At 57.0% G+C, this 16,434-nt stretch overlaps 1 protein-coding gene across 1 annotated transcript in view; it reads left to right on the top strand.

The window, feature by feature from the left end:
* The first annotated feature begins 10,877 nt into the window (after window positions 1-10,877).
* The window catches only part of LOC123769726 (SCO-spondin), a 108,414-nt gene continuing 102,857 nt past the window's right edge, over window positions 10,878-16,434 (top strand). Inside the window, exon 1 of the mRNA XM_069301492.1 lies at window positions 10,878-11,090. The gene's annotated coding sequence lies outside the window, so the exon portion shown is untranslated. The remainder of the gene's footprint in view (window positions 11,091-16,434) is intronic.

Genomic DNA, 16,434 nt, shown 5'->3' on the forward strand with positions numbered 1-16,434 from the left:
GTCGTCAGTGAAGCACTTGTTCCGGAAGTGATCGGACGTCAACAGTTGTGAGTGGTGTGTCAGCCAGCAACCCGTTCTCGCATACAAAAATCCAAGCTGTTTAATCCACCCGCCAAACCCTCTGTTTATGAATGAAAAACGGTTTACACACGACTCGACTGATTTCGTTCGAACATATCCGGAACAAGTGCTTCACTGACGAATTTTGTTCGAACCACAACGCTGTAAATGCTTCACCCACGAACTACAAATACAAATAATCGCCAACAGAACCTAAACACCTAACCTATGCCTATATATGCACAATATGCTAATATATTATAATATTAATTTATATTTGATAAAATTCCTGTTTTGAATGAACAGCATGTTAACATTTATGAATGCGTCTGTGGGGTCGACCGCTGGATGGAATAGACTTGCTCTGGGGGCGGGTTGGTGACACCACGAGCGTAGCGCTCACCCTGTAACTACACTTAGGCAATATTTACACCCACACAGAGCAGTGATCATCAGAAAGTCTTCACGAGTTAGTTTTACTAACTACAAACTGACAATGTGGAGCTGATACAATAAAATTCGCCATTAGTGCGAATAATCGATAACCAATATTATTAAGAGAAATCAGGTGATATAAACATCCCGTAAGGCACTGTAGTTACCCCGTAAGATAGACGGGAAAGCGATAGACACCTGACACTTTCACTATCAATAATAAACAAAGACGTCCTCAGTATCGTGATAGCAATAATGGTATAATAGCTGATGTTTAGTATTGGGTTTAATTACGCCTATCAGCCTCTGGTGATGATGGTCACAGGAAGGAGGGGGGGGGGCAGATGGTGGTCACAGGAAGGGGGGGGGCAGATGGTGGTCACAGGAAGGGGGGGGGGGCCAGATGGTGGTCACAGGAAGGGGGGGGGGCCAGATGGTGGTCACAGGAAGGGGGTGGGCAGATGGTGGTCACAGGAAGGGGGGGACCAGATGGTGGTCACAGGAAGGGGGGGGGGCCAGATGGTGGTCACAGGAAGGGGGGGGGGCAGATGGTGGTCACAGGAAGGGGGGGGGCCGCAGATGGTGGTCACAGGAAGGGGGGGGCAGATGGTGGTCACAGGAAGGGGGGGGGCCAGATGGTGGTCACAGGAAGGGGGGGGCAGATGGTGGTCACAGGAAGGGGGGGGCCAGATGGTGGTCACAGGAAGGGGGGGGGGGGCAGATGGTGGTCACAGGAAGGGGGGGGGCAGATGGTGGTCACAGGAAGGGGGGGGGGCAGATGGTGGTCACAGGAAGGGGGGGGGCAGATGGTGGTCACAGGAAGGGGGGGCAGATGGTGGTCACAGGAAGGGGGGGGGCAGATGGTGGTCACAGGAAGGGGGGGGGCCAGATGGTGGTCACAGGAAGGGGGGGGGCCAGATGGTGGTCACAGGAAGGGGGGGCAGATGGTGGTCACAGGAAGGGGGGGGCAGATGGTGGTCACAGGAAGGGGGGGGGGCAGATGGTGGTCACAGGAAGGGGGGGGGGCAGATGGTGGTCACAGGAAGGGGGGGGGGGCAGATGGTGGTCACAGGAAGGGGGGGGGGCAGATGGTGGTCACAGGAAGGGGAGGGGCCAGATGGTGGTCACAGGAAGGGGGGGGCAGATGGTGGTCACAGGAAGGGGGGGGGGGGCAGATGGTGGTCACAGGAAGGGGGGGGGCCAGATGGTGGTCACAGGAAGGGGAGGGGCCAGATGGTGGTCACAGGAAGGGGGGGGGGGCCAGATGGTGGTCACAGGAAGGGGGGGGGCAGATGGTGGTCACAGGAAGGGGGGGGGCAGATGGTGGTCACAGGAAGGGGGGGGCAGATGGTGGTCACAGGAAGGGGGGGGGGGGCAGATGGTGGTCACAGGAAGCGGGGGGCGGCAGATGGTGGTCACAGGAAGGGGGGGGGCCAGATGGTGGTCACAGGAAGGGGGGGGCAGATGGTGGTCACAGGAAGGGGGGGGGCCAGATGGTGGTCACAGGAAGGGGGGGGGGCAGATGGTGGTCACAGGAAGGGGGGGGGGCAGATGGTGGTCACAGGAAGGGGGGGCAGATGGTGGTCACAGGAAGGGGGGGGGCAGATGGTGGTCACAGGAAGGGGAGGGGCCAGATGGTGGTCACAGGAAGGGGGGGGGGCCAGATGGTGGTCACAGGAAGGGGGGGGGGGCCAGATGGTGGTCACAGGAAGGGGGGGGGCAGATGGTGGTCACAGGAAGGGGGGGGCCAGATGGTGGTCACAGGAAGGGGGGGGGCAGATGGTGGTCACAGGAAGGGGAGGGGCCAGATGGTGGTCACAGGAAGGGGGGGGGGCAGATGGTGGTCACAGGAAGGGGGGGGGGCCAGATGGTGGTCACAGGAAGGGGGGGGGGGCAGATGGTGGTCACAGGAAGGGGGGGACCAGATGGTGGTCACAGGAAGGGGGGACCAGATGGTGGTCACAGGAAGGGGGGGACCAGATGGTGGTCACAGGAAGGGGGGGGGGGCAGATGGTGGTCACAGGAAGGGGGGGGCCAGATGGTGGTCACAGGAGGGGGGGGAGAGACAGATGGTGGTCACAGGAGGGGGGGGAGAGACAGATGGTGGTCACAGGAGAGGGGAGAGACAGATGGTGGTCACAGGAGGGGGGGACAGATGGTGGTCACAGGAGGGAAGGGGGGCCAGATGGTGGTCACAGGAAGGGGGGGGGCAGATGGTGGTCACAGGAAGGGGGGGGGGCCAGATGGTGGTCACAGGAAGGGGGGGGGCAGATGGTGGTCACAGGAAGGGGTGGGGGGCCAGATGGTGGTCACAGGAAGGGGGGGGCAGATGGTGGTCACAGGAAGAGGGGGGGGGGCAGATGGTGGTCACAGGAGGGGGGGGAGAGACAGATGGTGGTCACAGGAGGGGGGGGAGAGACAGATGGTGGTCACAGGAGGGGGGGGGAGAGAGACAGATGGTGGTCACAGGAGGGGGGGGGGAGAGACAGATGGTGGTCACAGGAGGGGGGGGGAGAGACAGATGGTGGTCACAGGAGGGGGGGGAGAGACAGATGGTGGTCACAGGAGGGGGGGGAGAGACGATGGTGGTCACAGGAGGGGGGGAGAGGAGAGAGAGACAGATGGTGGTCACAGGAGGGGGGGAGAGACAGATGGTGGTCACAGGAGGGGGGGGAGAGACGATGGTGGTCACAGGAGGGGGGGGAGAGACAGATGGTGGTCAAGGAGGGGGGGGAGAGACAGCTGGTGGTCACAGGAGGGGGGGGGGGAGAGACAGATGGTGGTCACAGAGAGGGGGGGAGAGACAGGATGGTGGTCACCGGAGGGGGGAGAGTGGGGGGAGAGGACAGGATTGTGGTCACGAGGAGTTGGGGGGGAGAGGCCAGATGGTGGTCACAGGAGGGGGCGGGAGAGGACAGATGGTGGTCACAGGAGGGGGTGGGGAGAGACAGCTGGTGGTCACAGGAGGGGGGGAGAGACAGACAGATGGTGGTCACAGGTGAGGGGGGGGAGAGGGTAAAACCCCCAAAAGATTGGTTGTCACAGGAGGGGGGGGAGAGACAGATGGTGGTCACAGGAGGGGGGGAGAGACAGATGGTGGTCACAGGAGGGGGGGGAGAGACAGATGGTGGTCACAGGAGGGGGGGAGAGACAGATGGTGGTCACAGGAGGGGGGGAGAGACAGATGGTGGTCACAGGAGGGGGGGGAGAGACAGATGGTGGTCACAGGAGGGGGGGGGAGGAGAGACAGATGGTGGTCACAGGAGGGGGGGGGAGAGACAGATGGTGGTCACAGGAGGGGGGGGGAGAGAGACAGATGGTGGTCACAGGAGGGGGGGGGAGAGACAGATGGTGGTCACAGGAGGGGGGGGAGAGACAGATGGTGGTCACAGGAGGGGGGGGAGAGACAGATGGTGGTCACAGGATGGGGGGGGAGAGACAGATGGTGGTCACAGGAGGGGGGGGAGAGACAGATGGTGGTCACAGGAGGGGGGGGGAGAGACAGATGGTGGTCACAGGAGGGGGGGGAGAGACAGATGGTGGTCACAGGAGGGGGACAGATGGTGGTCACAGGAGGGGGACAGATGGTGGTCACAGGAGGGGGACAGATGGTGGTCACAGGAGGGGGACAGATGGTGGTCACAGGAGGGGGGACAGATGGTGGTCACAGGAGGGGGACAGATGGTGGTCACAGGAGGGGGACAGATGGTGGTCACAGGAGGGAGACAGATGGTGGTCACAGGAGGGGGGACAGATGGTGGTCACAGGAGGGGGACAGATGGTGGTCACAGGGGGGGACAGATGGTGGTCACAGAGGGGGACAGATGGTGGTCACAGGAGGGGGGGAGAGACAGATGGTGGTCACAGGAGGGGGGGGAGAGGACAGATGGTGGTCACAGGAGGGGGGGGAGAGACAGATGGTGGTCACAGGAGGGGGGGAGAGACAGATGGTGGTCACAGGAGGGGGGAGAGACAGATGTGGTCACAGGAGGGGGGGGAGAGACAGATGGTGGTCACAGGAGGGGGGGAGAGACAGATGGTGGTCACAGGAGGGGGGGGAGAGACAGATGGTGGTCACAGGAGGGGGGAGAGACAGATGGTGGTCACAGGAGGGGGGGGAGAGACAGATGGTGGTCACAGGAGGGGGGGGAGAGACAGATGGTGGTCACAGGAGGGGGGGAGAGACAGATGGTGGTCACAGGAGGGGGGGAGAGACAGATGGTGGTCACAGGAGGGGGGGAGAGACAGATGGTGGTCACAGGAGGGGGGGAGAGACAGATGGTGGTCACAGGAGGGGGGGGAGAGACAGATGGTGGTCACAGGAGGGGGGGAGAGACAGATGGTGGTCACAGGAGGGGGGGGAGAGACAGATGGTGGTCACAGGAGGGGGGGGAGAGACAGATGGTGGTCACAGGAGGGGGGGAGAGACAGATGGTGGTCACAGGAGGGGGGGAGAGACAGATGGTGGTCACAGGAGGGGGGGGAGAGACAGATGGTGGTCACAGGAGGGGGGGGAGAGACAGATGGTGGTCACAGGAGGGGGGGGAGAGACAGATGGTGGTCACAGGAGGGGGGGGAGAGACAGATGGTGGTCACAGGAGGGGGGGGAGAGACAGATGGTGGTCACAGGAGGGGGGGGAGAGACAGATGGTGGTCACAGGAGGGGGGGGAGAGACAGATGGTGGTCACAGGAGGGGGGGGAGAGACAGATGGTGGTCACAGGAGGGGGGGGGAGGAAGACAGATGGTGGTCACAGGAGGGGGGGGAGAGACAGATGGTGGTCACAGGAGGGGGGGAGAGACAGATGGTGGTCACAGGAGGGGGGGGAGAGACAGATGGTGGTCACAGGAGGGGGGGGAGAGACAGATGGTGGTCACAGGAGGGGGGGGAGAGACAGATGGTGGTCACAGGAGGGGGGGAGAGAGACAGATGGTGGTCACAGGAGGGGGGGGGAGAGACAGATGGTGGTCACAGGAGGGGGGGGGAGAGACAGATGGTGGTCACAGGAGGGGGGGGAGAGACCAGATGGTGGTCAACAGGAGGGGGGGGAGAGACAGATGGTGGTCACAGGAGGGGGGGGAGAGACAGATGGTGGTCACAGGAGGGGGTGGGCGACGAGGAAGATGGTGGTCAAGGAGGGGGGAGGGAGAGACAGATGGTGGTCACAGGAGGGGGGGGGAGAGACAGATGGTGGTCACAGGAGGGGGGGGGAGAGACAGCATGGTGGTCACAGGATGGGGGGGGAGAGGACAGATGGTGGTCACAGGAGGGGGGGGAGAGAAGCAGATGGTGGTCACAGGAGGGGGGGGAGAGACAGATGGTGGTCACAGGAGGGGGGGGAGAGACAGATGGTGGTCACAGGAGGGGGGGGGAGAGACAGATGGTGGTCACAGGAGGGGGGGGGGAGAGACAGATGGTGGTCACAGGAGGGGGGGGGAGAGACAGATGGTGGTCACAGGAGGGGGGGGAGAGAGACAGATGGTGGTCCAGGAGGGGGGGGGAGAGACAGATTGGTGGTCACAGGAGGGGGGGGGAGAGACAGATGGTGGTCACAGGAGGGGGGGGGAGAGAGACAGATGTGGTCACAGGAGGGGGGGGGAGAGACAGATGGTGGTCACAGGAGGGGGGGGGGAGAGACAGATGGTGGTCACAGGAGGGGGGGGGGAGAGACAGATGGTGGTCACAGGAGGGGGGGGGGAGAGAGAGACAGATGGTGGTCACAGGAGGGGGGGGGGGAGAGACAGATGGTGGTCACAGGAGGGGGGGGGAGAGGACAGATGGTGGTCACAGGAGGGGGGGGGGGGAGAGACAGATGGTGGTCACAGGAGGGGGGGGGGGAAGAGACAGATGGTGGTCACAGGAGGGGGGGGGGAGAGACAGATGGTGGTCACAGGAGGGGGGGGGGAGAGACAGATGGTGGTCACTAGGAGGGGGGGGGGGGAGAGACAGATGGTGGTCACAGGAGGGGGGGGGGAGAGACAGATGGTGGTCACAGGAGGGGGGGGGGGAGAGACAGATGGTGGTCACAGTAGGGGGGGGGAGAGACAGATGGTGGTCACAGGAGGGGGGGGGGGAGAAGGACAGATGGTGGTCACAGAGGGGGGGGGGGAGAGACAGATGGTGGTCACAGGAGGGGGGGGGGAGAGACAGATGGTGGTTCACAGGAGGGGGGGGGGAGAGACAGATGGTGGTCACAGGAGGGGGGGGGGAGAGACAGATGGTGGTCACAGGAAGGGGGGGGAACCAGATGGTGGTCACAGGAGGGAAGGGGGGCCAGATGGTGGTCACAGGAGGGCAAGGGGGGCCAGATGGTGGTCACAGGAGGGAAGGGGGGCCAGACGTGTGTCACAGGAGGGAAGGGGGGCCAGGACGGTGGTCACAGGGGGGGGGCCAGACGGTGGTCACAGGAGGGGGGGGGACAGACGGTGGTCACAGGAGGGGGGGGGCCAGACGGTGGTCACAGGAGGGAAGGGGGGGCCGGACGGGTGGTCACAGGAGGGAAGGGGGGGCCAGACGGTGGTCACAGGAGGGAAGGGGGGGCCAGACGGTGGTCACAGGCAGGGAAGGGGGGGGGGCCGGGACGGTGGTCACAGGAGGGAAGGGGGGCCGGACGGTGGTCACAGGAGGGAAGGGGGGCCGGACGGTGGTCACAGGAGGGAAGGGGGGCCGGACGGTGGTCACAGGAGGGAAGGGGGGCCAGACGGTGGTCACAGGAGGGAAGGGGGGCCAGACGGTGGTCACAGGAGGGAAGGGGGGCCAGACGTTGGTCACAGGAGGGGGAGAGACAGATGGTGGTCACAGGAGGGGGAGAGACAGATGGTGGTCACAGGAGGGGGAGAGACAGATGGTGGTCACAGGAAGGGGAGAGGACAGATGGTGGTCACAGGAGGGGGGAGACAGATGGTGGTCACAGGAGGGGGGAGACAGATGGTGGTCACAAGGAGAGGGGAGAGACAGATGGTGGTCACAGGAGGGGGACAGATGGTGGTCACAGGGGGGGGGACAGATGGTGGTCACAGGAGGGGGGGGAGAGACAGATGGTGGTCACAGGAGGGGGGGAGAGACAGATGGTGGTCACAGGAGGGGGGGAGAGACAGATGGTGGTCACAGGAGGGGGGGGAGAGCCAGATGGTGGTCACAGGAGGGGGACAGATGGTGGTCACAGGGGGGGGGACAGATGGTGGTCACAGGAGGGGGGAGAGACAGATGGTGGTCACAGGAGGGGGGGAGAGACAGATGGTGGTCACAGGAGGGGGGGAGAGACAGATGGTGGTCACAGGAGGGGGGGGGAGACAGATGGTGGTCACAGGAGGGGGGGGAGAGACAGATGGTGGTCACAGGAGGGGGGGGGAGAGACAGATGGTGGTCACAGGAGGGGGGGGAGAGACAGATGGTGGTCACAGGAGGGGGGGGAGAGACAGATGGTGGTCACAGGAGGGGGGGAGAGACAGATGGTGGTCACAGGAGGGGGGGGAGAGAGACAGATGGTGGTCACAGGAGGGGGGGAGAGACAGATGGTGGTCACAGGAGGGGGGGGAGAGACAGATGGTGGTCACAGGAGGGGGGGGAGAGACAGATGGTGGTCACAGGAGGGGGGGGAGAGACAGATGGTGGTCACAGGAGGGGGGGAGAGACAGATGGTGGTCACAGGAGGGGGGGGAGAGACAGATGGTGGTCACAGGAGGGGGGGAGAGACAGATGGTGGTCACAGGAGGGGGGGGAGAGACAGATGGTGGTCACAGGAGGGGGGGAGAGAACAGATGGTGGTCACAGGAGGGGGGGGAGAGACAGATGGTGGTCACAGGAGGGGGGGGGAGAGACAGATGGTGGTCACAGGAGGGGGGGAGAGACAGATGGTGGTCACAGGAGGGGGGGAGAGACAGATGGTGGTCACAGGAGGGGGGGGAGAGACAGATGGTGGTCACAGGAGGGGGGGGAGAGACAGATGGTGGTCACAGGAGGGGGGGGGAGAGACAGATGGTGGTCACAGGAGGGGGGGGAGAGACAGATGGTGGTCACAGGAGGGGGGGAGGAGACAGATGGTGGTCACAGGAGGGGGGAGGAGGACAGATGGTCACAAGAGGGGGGGGGAGACAGATGGTGGTCACAGGAGGGGGGAGAGACAGATGGTGGTCACAGGAGGGGGGGGAGAGACAGATGGTGGTCACAGGAGGGGGGAGGAGACAGATGGTGGTCACAGGAGGGGGGAGGAGACAGATGGTCACAAGAGGGGGGGGGGAGACAGATGGTGGTCACAGGAGGGGGGGGAGACAGATGGTGGTCACAGGAGGGGGGGAGAGACAGATGGTGGTCACAGGAGGGGGGGGAGAGACAGATGGTGGTCACAGGAGGGGGGGGAGAGACAGATGGTGGTCACAGGAGGGGGGGAGAGACAGATGGTGGTCACAGGAGGGGGGAGAGACAGATGGTGGTCACAGGAGGGGGGGAGAGACAGATGGTGGTCACAGGAGGGGGGGAGAGACAGATGGTGGTCACAGGAGGGGGGGAGAGATGGTGGTCACAGGAGGGGGGGAGACAGATGGTGGTCACAGGAGGGGGGAGACAGATGGTGGTCACAGGAGGGGGGGGGACAGATGGTGGTCACAGGAGGGGGGGAGACAGATGGTGGTCACAGGAGGGGGGGGGGACAGATGGTGGTCACAGGACGGGGGGGAGAGACAGATGGTGGTCACAGGAGGGGGGGACAATGCAGTAGTGCTTGTGCTGTGTGTGCTGGCGCGAGTGCTCCAACACAGCTCTGTGCTGGTGCTGTGATATAACACACTGGTGGTCACCCGCCCTTCACCAGGCGTTCCTAGCACGCAACACACAGACACTCCGCGCGCCAGAGGACATCCCGCGGCCTCTACGCGCTGCGCACACTCCACAGGAGCGCGGACATCCTCTACAGGAAGGTGACAGCGGTGCCTGTGCCAGCCGGCAGACACACAGTGACTCGGTGAGGCTACACATGGTGGTGAACTTAGCACCAGTCTAGACAAGTTGTTCCTTCATTAGTGTCCACTCTTCACGCTAACCGTCTCTTAAACTATTGTCACGAACTTCGTCACAAACTTTACATGAAATAGCGGAATCAGTTTGTAAACAGAACAATAATGTCCGCACAATCACTACGACGATTGTAAGACAAGTTGCTACGAGTTGTGTTAATGAAGTCAGGTAGATGACTGTGAATTACGGGGCTGTGAGAGTCGAACTGGTCGAGTACTCCTGTGTTATTGTTTAGTGGTAGACACCACCACTCTTGTGTCCAGAGCACCACCACCACCACTCTTGTGTCCAGAGCACCACCACCACTCTTGTGTCCAGAGCACCACCACCACGACCACTCTTGTGTCCAGAGCACCACCACGACCACTCTTGTGTCCAGAGCACCACCACCACCACTCTTGTGTCCAGAGCACCACCACCACCACTCTTGTGTCCAGAGCATCACCACCACCACTCTTGTGTCCAGAGCACCACCACGACCACTCTTGTGTCCAGAGCACCACCACCACCACTCTTGTGTCCAGAGCACCACCACCACCACCACCACCACCACTCTTGTGTCCAGAGCACCACCACCACCACTCTTGTGTCCAGAGCACCACCACCACCACTCTTGTGTCCAGAGCACCACCACCACCACTCTTGTGTCCAGAGCACCACCACCACTCTTGTGTCCAGAGCACCACCACCACCCCCACTCTTGTGTCCAGAGCACCACCACCACCACTCTTGTGTCCAGAGCACCACCACCACCACTCTTGTGTCCAGAGCACCACCACCACTCTTGTGTCCAGAGCACCACCACCACCACCACTCTTGTGTCCAGAGCACCACCACCACCACCACTCTTGTGTCCAGAGCACCACCACCACCACCACTCTTGTGTCCAGAGCACCACCACCACCACCACTCTTGTGTCCAGAGCACCACCACCACCACAACTCTTGTGTCCAGAGCACCACCACCACCACAACTCTTGTGTCCAGAGCACCACCACCACTCTTGTGTCCAGAGCACCACCACCACCACAACTCTTGTGTCCAGAGCACCACCACCACCACCACTCTTGTGTCCAGAGCACCACCACCACCACCACTCTTGTGTCCAGAGCACCACCACCACCACCACTCTTGTGTCCAGAGCACCACCACCACCCCCACTCTTGTGTCCAGAGCACCACCACCACCACTCTTGTGTCCAGAGCACCACCACCACCACTCTTGTGTCCAGAGCACCACCACCACCACTCTTGTGTCCAGAGCACCACCACCACCACTCTTGTGTCCAGAGCACCACCACCACCACCCCCACTCTTGTGTCCAGAGCACCACCACCACCACTCTTGTGTCCAGAGCACCACCACCACCACCACCACCCCCACTCTTGTGTCCAGAGCATCACCACCCCCACTCTTGTGTCCAGAGCATCACCACCACCACTCTTGTGTCCAGAGCATCACCACCACCACTCTTGTGTCCAGAGCATCACCACCACCACTCTTGTGTCCAGAGCACCACCACCACTCTTGTGTCCAGAGCACCACCACCACTCTTGTGTCCAGAGCACCACCACTCTTCATAACGGTGAGTCACTATGTAATATTTGTCTTGAATTCCAAACTAAAGCTCGATACTAAAGTGTTCGACCACTTGGGCTGGACGGTAGAGCGGCGATCTCGCTTCATGCAGGTCGGTGTTCAATCCCCGACCGTCCAAGCGGTTGGGCACCATTCCTTCCCACCGTCCGATCCCAAATCCTTATCCTGACCCCTTCCATGTGCTATATAGTCGTAATGGCTTGGCACTTTCCCCCTGATAGTTCTCTTCCCTTCGACAGTGAAGTAATGTCAGTGTGGAGAGAGTTTACCTTGAGGTGCTTCCGGGGCTTAGCGTCCCCGCGGCCCGGTCGTCGACCAGGCCTCCTGGTTGCTGGACTGATCAACCAGGCTGTTGGACGCGGCTGCTCGCAGCCTGACGTATGAGAGAGCAGCACAGATGTGGTGTGGTGATGGTCTCAGGTCTACACCACTCTCCGTAGGGCTGTTAACCTCTACCAAATTGACTAATCAGAAAATATATTTAAGTCTTGATCAATGTTGAAGATTAAAGTGAACTATGATGAGATATACACCGAGAGGCGGACAACACTGCTGTATTAATACGTGAGGTGTATCATACACTTCTAAGTGTATACTCCTTGTTTGTATTCTTGAGTTTACAGGAGTATACCGACACATTCTCGGGCCTAACGACTATCAGCCTATCACAGGTCAGTAGGCACAGCCGCCATTGTGATTTCCGGGGAGAAGGGGAGGTGGGGGGGGGGGGGGGGGTGAGAAGCAGGAATTGTGGCCTGTGTGTACATGTGAGTGTGAGTGTCTACACTACCATGTTTGTGTACATGTGAGTGTGAGTGTGAGGGTCTACACTACTATGTGTACATGTGAGTGTGAGTGTGTGAGTCTACACTACCATGTTTGTGTACATGTGAGTGTGAGTGTCTACACTACCATGTTTGTGTACATGTGAGTGTGAGTGTGAGTGTGAGGGTCTACACTACTATGTGTACATGTGAGTGTGAGTGTGTGAGTCTACACTACCATGTTTGTGTACATGTGAGTGTGAGTGTGAGGGTCTACACTACCATGTTTGTGTACATGTGAGTGTGTCTACACTACCAGGAGTCTGTGTAGACACCATCAGTGTGGTTTGTGGAGAGTCAGACAAGTAGCACTCGTCAGGGGTCTGATGGCTGAGTGGACAACGCTCGGTGTTCGTAGTCTTAAGTGTCCAGGTTCAATCCTCAGCAGAGCGGAAACAAATGCACAGTTTCTTTCACCCTGATGCCCCTGAATGTGTGTGTGTGAAAATTAGGATTAAGGACTTGCCCGCAACGCTATGTGTGCTAGTGGCTGGACTGCCCTCAGCTCCCCAAGGCGTACTTGTCGTACGAACTGGGACGTGGTTGTCTCTAAAGCTAGGCACAGATAAAATGAAATAATCAGTGATGGAGTCAGGGGTTTGAATCCTGTGGATTCCTTCCCATATTGGTCTCCGAATGCATGATAGAACTGATGAGTTGGTCAAGACTTTTGCTCGCAAAGAGGGAGTTGATTACCAACTTGGACTACCTTTGAGCAGCCTGAGGGCAGTAATATTCCGGGAACATCGTGAAACATCAAAACACATCACTTTGAGCAAAGTGCAAAGAACATCACTTTGAGCAAAGTGCAAAGAACATCACTTTGAGCAAAGTGCAAAGAACATCACTTTGAGCAAAGTGCAAAGAACATCACTTTGAGCAAAGTGCAAAGAACATCACTTTGAGCAAAGTGCAAAGAACATCACTTTGAGCAAAGTGCAAAGAACATCACTTTGAGCAAAGTGCAAAGAACATCACTTTGAGCAAAGTGCAAAGAACATCACTTTGAGCAAAGTGCAAAGAACATCACTTTGCTCCGGGAGCAAAGTGAAATTCACACCAGTTGCTCCATCTGTCATTCTATTATGCAGGAAGAGCCGCACGTCTATGGGTCATCCAATAAGGAGAGCATATTATTGAATATTAAAAGTTGTTCAATGTCAACCAAACTTTTTTTACTAGTTGTATATAAGAAGGGCTGCAACTGTTCCAAGTTTCAGTATCACAGCCTAAATAGAAAGGGAGTTTTATTGTTAGTTTTTTCAACTAATTTTACACATTTTCAATAATGCATTACAACCACAAGTTTCAAATTAAATCATTTCTATGATACTCATCTATCACATTAGCGTATAATAAAGGATTTGTGTCAGAGGGATTATCCAAAATATGTTTAGTGTTACTAAGACAAATAGTCAAAGTTCCCCAAAAATTTATGCCAATATTTCATCTTTGCAAATATTTATAAAATAAATGAACTTAGGAATAAAGTTTTGTATAGAGATTGTAGAGATGTAAACTCTACATATAAGGTGAACATTTCATGTAAATTTTAAAAAATTGAAAGAGGATTGTCAATTTTATGTTATTTGACAATAAATAAAGTCAAAGATTCTGCCACCAGTAATTGAAGTTGATGTCAACCAATTTTCTCCAAACTTTGCATCTTTACAGACAGACTTACGTTCTGTAAGGAGTATAAGTTTCATGGAAATCGCCTGATAAAAAAAATATGAGAAAATCGAAAAAAAATTCAAATATTTAGTTTTTTCAAATAAATTTTTTTGGCATAAAACTAAATATTAAAATACTTCATTATATGCTATTGTGATAACTTAGTCATAGACATGATTTCAGTTGACACTTGTATTTGATGTTAATTTTTTATCATTTTGGAAAAATTTTGACACATAATTCAATATTTTTTTCTCCCTTCCTATTTATGCTACGATGCTGAGACTTGGACCAGATGAACCCAATTTCATATACAACTCGTCAAAAAAGTTTGATTTAAATCGAACCAGTTTTCATTTATTGTATTTTTAGGTAATATCACCTCCCCCCCTCTATTATGCAGGAAGACCCGCACGTCTATGGGTCATCCAATAATGTTAGCAGACTTCTAGATGTTACCACTGCTAGGCTTAGGCTCGGCTACAAGTACCTCTGGAAGTCTGTAACATCTGCTGATGTAGATTTGACTAAGTGTAAACTCTGTCAGCAGAACTATTCGCATACTTTGCGTCATTTTGTAATGGAATCTGAAAATTTGTTTACTGTAGGTGTAGTCTACACATGACTGTAAAGCTGCCGCCCAGTTGGGTGGGTGTGGAGCACATGACTGTAAAGCTGCCGCCCAGTTGGGTGGGTGTGGAGCACATGACTGTAAAGCTGCCGCCCAGTTGGGTGGGTGTGGAGCACATGACTGTAAAGCTGCCGCCCAGTTGGGTGGATGTGGAGCACATGACTGTAAAGCTGCCGTCCAGTTGGGTGGGTGTGCAGCACATGACTGTAAAGCTGCCGCCCAGTTGGGTGGGTGTGCAGCACATGACTGTAAAGCTGCCGCCCAGTTGGGTGGGTGTGCAGCACATGACTGTAAAGCTGCCGCCCAGTTGGGTGGGTGTGGAGCACATGACTGTAAAGCTGCCGTCCAGTTGGGTGGGTGTGCAGCACATGACTGTAAAGCTGCCGCCCAGTTGGGTGGGTGTGCAGCACATGACTGTAAAGCTGCCGCCCAGTTGGGTGGGTGTGGAGCACATGACTGTAAAGCTGCCGTCCACCCGCCAAACACACACCGAAACTACGACGTTGGTACAACATTCGAACAAGTTTTTAACACTTCCTAACCAGTTATAACAACCAATATAGCAAGTTGTAACAACGTTCTAATACGTCATAAACACGTTAAGCCAAGATGTAACAACTTTATTAAAAGTTGTAACAAGCGGAAAATAGAAACAGTTTCGGTTTGTGTTTCCAGGGCAGTTGGGTGGGTGTGGAGCACAAGACTGTAGAGCTGCCGTCCAGTTGGGTGGGTGTGGAGCACAAGACTGTAGAGCTGCCGTCCAGTTGGGTGGGTGTGGAGCACAAGACTGTAGAGCTGCCGTCCAGTTGGGTGGGTGTGGAGCACAAGACTGTAAAGCTGCCGTCCAGTTGGGTGGGTGTGGAGCACAAGACTGTAAAGCTGCCGTCCAGTTGGGTGGGTGTGGAGCACAAGACTGTAGAGCTGCCGTCCAGTTGGGTGGATGTGGAGCACAAGACTGTAAAGCTGCCGCCCAGTTGGGTGGGTGTGGAGCACAAGACTGTAAAGCTGCCGTCCAGTTGGGTGGGTGTGGAGCACAAGACTGTAAAGCTGCCGTCCAGTTGGGTGGGTGTGGAGCACAAGACTGTAAAGCTGCCGTCCAGTTGGGTGGGTGTGGAGCACAAGACTGTAGAGCTGCCGTCCAGTTGGGTGGATGTGGAGCACAAGACTGTAAAGCTGCCGTCCAGTTGGGTGGGTGTGGAGCACAAGACTGTAAAGCTGCCGTCCAGTTGGGTGGGTGTGGAGCACAAGACTGTAAAGCTGCCGTCCAGTTGGGTGGGTGTGGAGCACATGACTGTAAAGCTGCCGCCCAGTTGGGTGGGCGTGGAGCACATGACTGTAAAGCTGCCGCCCAGTTGGGTGGGTGTGGAGCACAAGACTGTTAAGCTGCCGCCCAGTTGGTGGGTGTGGAGCACATGACTCTAAAGCTGCCGCCCAGTTGGGTGGGTGTGGAGCAGATGACTGTAAAGCTGCCGCCCAGTTGGGGTGGAGCACAGGACTGTAAAGCTGCCGCCCAGTTGGGTGGGTGTGGAGCACATGACTGTAAAGCTGCCGCCCAGTTGGGTGAAGTTTTTTTCCACAGTGCAGGCCATGCAATCCATATTCGTCTGCCTCTTCCTCGCCACAAATACACCCATGAACAGTGTGGATAGGGGCAACAAGGTGGAGAGTGCCTGCAATACAGAGCTGCAGAGGATCAAGACGTGTGCCTGTCGCAGACATAGGGACTGCCAAAAGGAAATCCCTTGCATGGGGAGCCCGCACAGCTGTGAGGCGTGCACGATCACTGGGGGATGTTGCTGCCTCCAGCAAAGCTGTGGCTTCTTTGTCTACAATGGAGCTGTCCCAGCAGGAGTGCTTCTTGGCTTTCAACATGGTTGGTCTGAGTGCTGAGTCTGCCATGGCACCCTATATTTTGTGTTCATTCTCTGTAGTGGGGGGTCCTGTATCCTTGCTGAGTAACCCAGGTCGATGTTAAAATATTCTTGCGCGTTCATGCACGTGTGTGGTATATATAGGCATGAGTTTTTCCGAGTAAATATGACAACCTGTCCTCTTAAAAAGAACGTCGCTTTTGGCCGTTTGCCCGTATGGCCGAATTTGGACGTAATTTGAAAATGAAAAAAAAATTAAAATAAATTTGGGATTTCTTTTTTCAACAACAGTAAGTTAAGGGTCCTCTGATAGGTTAGGTGGGCAGGAAA

Source organism: Procambarus clarkii, chromosome 45, assembly GCF_040958095.1.
Source record: "Procambarus clarkii isolate CNS0578487 chromosome 45, FALCON_Pclarkii_2.0, whole genome shotgun sequence".
NCBI lineage: Eukaryota > Metazoa > Arthropoda > Malacostraca > Decapoda > Cambaridae > Procambarus > Procambarus clarkii.